This window comes from Anneissia japonica, unplaced genomic scaffold, assembly GCF_011630105.1.
Source record: "Anneissia japonica isolate Jap-2015-1 unplaced genomic scaffold, ASM1163010v1 scaffold287758_len931624_cov196, whole genome shotgun sequence".
NCBI lineage: Eukaryota > Metazoa > Echinodermata > Crinoidea > Comatulida > Comatulidae > Anneissia > Anneissia japonica.
Window position 1 is genome coordinate 238456 of NW_022722245.1, and position 3920 is coordinate 242375.

Consider the following 3920-nt stretch of genomic DNA (forward strand, 5'->3'; position numbering starts at 1 on the left):
ATACTGTATTATTTATTAAATATACATATCTTATTGTTTGAGATTTAATGGTAGCTGCGGGCAAAATAAAAATAAGAACAACTTTTTATTTTTTTCCCCCGTTTTTTCGTGGGCGCGCTAATTGGCCAAAATATTTATTCAAAATCAACACTATTGGCGGGCAGCGAAATCTCTAAACCATGTATAAAAAAGTATTGCCTGCTGCAGTGTTGGTGGTGGTGTTTGATTAGGCCTAATTGAGGGTTTATAGGCCAGAAGGGCTGTCTCAAGTCTCCTTCCATAGGATTGGTAACATCCAGGTGAAATGTGATCAGTGACTTATTTAATTTCGACCATTTAACCATAGAGTAAATTTTCTCTATGATTTAACATGCCCTTTTATAATGTGTACATACCGTACTCACGCGAATAAGCACTCCGTTTGAATAAGGCCCCTCTCGAATAAGTGCTGAAAATGAAAATGTTCTTAAGCGCCCCGTTTGAATAAGCGCCCTTCAACTATATCATGTGATTTTTTTTAGCAATCCAATAATTGCCAACCAGTCATACTTTCATAGTCTATTGATCACCTGTTACTCAGGCATGTAGACATTACATATTCACCAATAGCCTACACAAGGTCAGTGTTACATAACATACAATGACAACTGCAACTAGTAACATCTCAGCAGTTACACTGATACTGTATTTAAAAAACGGGTCAATAATTCTTAATGAAACTTTCGCAAAAGTTAAATCAAGTTACAAGGAAGAAATTATTATGTGTTGGGGACGATCCAGTTTAGAGTGTGAATTTGAGGGTTATTTAAAATGTTGAGTCCCAGACCTAAACATCTCTTTTTAAACAAAATCAATGGGTATAATTAAAACTTTCTATAACAGTTTGTCAACTAGTAAAGAAATGATTACATTTTTGTAAAAATCCGGATCGGAGTAGGGTGTGAATGGTGAATATGAGGACCATTCAAAAGAAAATGTCAAATATAACGGATCAATTGATCTGAATGAAACATTCGGGGAAAGTTTAACGTTACAAGGAAGAATTATTATTTGGGGATGATCCAGTGAGGGTGTAAATTTGAGGGTCATTAACATTTTCCTGAGGTCCCACACCTAAATATCTCTTTAAAAAAATGAAACTTTCTATAATAGTTTGTCAAGGTCTAGTAAAGAAATAATTAAATTGTTGTGACAATCTGGAATGGGGTGTGGATATGAGGACCATTCAAAGGAAACGTCCCAGACCAGATATTTAAAAACGGATCAATAGATCTGAATGAAACTTTCAGGAAAGTTTAACGAAATTACAAGGAAGAAATTATTATGTGTTGGGGACGATCCAGTTGAGGGTGTAAATGTGGGGGTCATTTAAATTTCTGAGGATCCACACCTAAATATCTCTAAAAAGTTTTCAATGGGTTTAAATGAAACTTTCTATAATAGTTTCTCAAGGTCTAGTAAAGAAATAATTAAATTTTTGTGACGATCCCGAGTAGGGTGGATATGAGGACCATTCAAAGGATAAACGTCTCAGACCAGATTTTTAAAAATGGATAACTGATCCTAATGAAAATCGCTTACTTCCCAGTTATGAAAATGAAACTTTGCAGAATAGTTTTTCATGGTCAAATGAAGAAATTATATATTTTATTGAAGAAATTATATAAACACAATTTGAAGAAACTATATAAACACAATTTACATTTTATGCTTTTAAACCAGCAGCAGATTAAACTCAAAACTACTGTGATATGCATGAACAATTTTTGCTTTCAGTCCGCGCTGTGAACGGAAAATGCACTGGCCTATGGTCGGCTCATAAGCGCACATTGGTTTGAGTCTCGGTGTACTTCACTATACATTGCAACAGTATTTCGAATCTCTAACGTCGCGGTAGCAAGTATTTTGGGTTTCCGTGTTTTTATTCATTTTTTTATTATACTTTTTAACAACTCTATGTTCTGTTGTACAAACAGACATAGTAAGTCTATTTTTTTCTTTTCTGTTGCCCTGAAAAGCTCATACAGACGAACGTTATTTGCGCTGTATAAGTGCACAACCATTGATTGATCCTGGCCATTCAATGCCAGTAATAGGCGCATGTCAGAATTTATTATAATCAAAGACAAATCTCACATATACCGACTTATATATTGACAGCAATCTTACTTGGAACAACCACATCTCTTACCTTTGCAACAAACTTAACTCTTCTAATTTTCTCCTTTCCCGAACTAGATACTTTATTAACTTTCAAACAGCTCTGCTTCTTTACAACGCCCCTTTTTTACCCCATGTCGATTATTGCATTACTGTGTGAGGTTCAAAACCTAGCCACATTTCTAAAATTCAAAAACTGCAAAACAGAGCCCTTTGGACCATCCTTCAAGTTTCTTACACTACCCCTACTATTCAACTCTTTAACACTATCTCCACTCTTACTATTTCCCAACGTGCTGATTTTCAAACTGACTGCCTGGCCTACCGAGCTTCCAACAATCTTGCCCTGCTAAAATCTGTCGCTCGCGGACTTGCCAGAATTACTGTAAATGGTAGAATGTCCACACGACAAATTTCAAGGTGGGACCTTGTCGTTCCAAGACCTCAATGCGAACTTTTTAAACGTTCTTTTAAATATAAAAGTCCCAAATATTTTAACTCACTTGACGTCTCTATAAGAAACTCTAGCACATTTTCCAATTTTAAAACTAAATTAAAAAGTTATTTATTTTATAATAGTACAATTTAATCTTTATTTCTATCTACTTTTAAACTGATTGTTTTCCCTTTGTATTTTATTGAATTTTATCATCTCAAATTTTTTTTGTAAATAATCTTTTAACATGTTGACGTTTGTTTTTTGTAAATATGTTCTTGTATTGTCGAAGGCCCCTTAAGATCAGCTCACGCTGAATGGGTCACCCTCTCGAAATATGGTTGAATAAATAAATAAATAAATAAATAAATCAAGGATCTATTCGTCATCAGTGATTACATATTCCTAATTCATATTATACAGTATTATATATTATTTCTCAGTTTTTTTTATACATTTTTTTTAATAGACATTGATTTATATATTGATTTATATTTTTCTATCACATATTTACTATTTTGATAGCCCATCATTATGAATAATAGTCATACATTTTCGTATTTCTCTTTTTTTTTCTATTTTAAGTTTTTATTTCCGTTGTAATAAATTTTCTACCAATCATATTATACTTTTTGTGATAAAACTTACATTTCGTTTGTCACACATGCTGAAGAAACCTTGGAACACGGGTCGAAATATCAATTTTCTGAATAAATTTTGTGTTTTAAGTCTACGAAGACGTAGTCATCTCCTTTTCTTTTTTGTAATTGTGTTTCTATTTTGAGCATTGTATTATTATCTGTTTCATATACTTTATTTGTGTTCTCAGTGAGCAGTAAAGCCTTCATTTGAATGTTGTTTCTTATAATTTACTGAGCTGCTACCTATAAGCTATTTGCTTAGTTCGCTACACTGTGTATGAGCCCTCAATTTGTATGACCGGCGAGTGACTTAGTGGTCTTAGAGCCGTAACAATATCGTACGGGCCTCTGTGGTCTAATGGTGACGCTCGCCCAGATAGCGAGCGATTTCGGGTTCGAGTCACACCAGAGAAAGAATAAAGAATAAAAAACATAATAATACATCCTGTAGCAAACTCTCAACGAACCTATAAATAAATGAATAAAGAAAGTGTGTAATAAAATTCCTCCGACGGGATTTGAACCTGCGACCTATGCTGTATATATATTCTATATACATGGTAAATATTTTTTAATAATAAATATATAGGCCTATATATAATACTCTGTTGTATATATACAATGTATAGGCCTAAGATAAGATAGATAAACTTTATTGCTCTATGTATGTATGTATGTATATA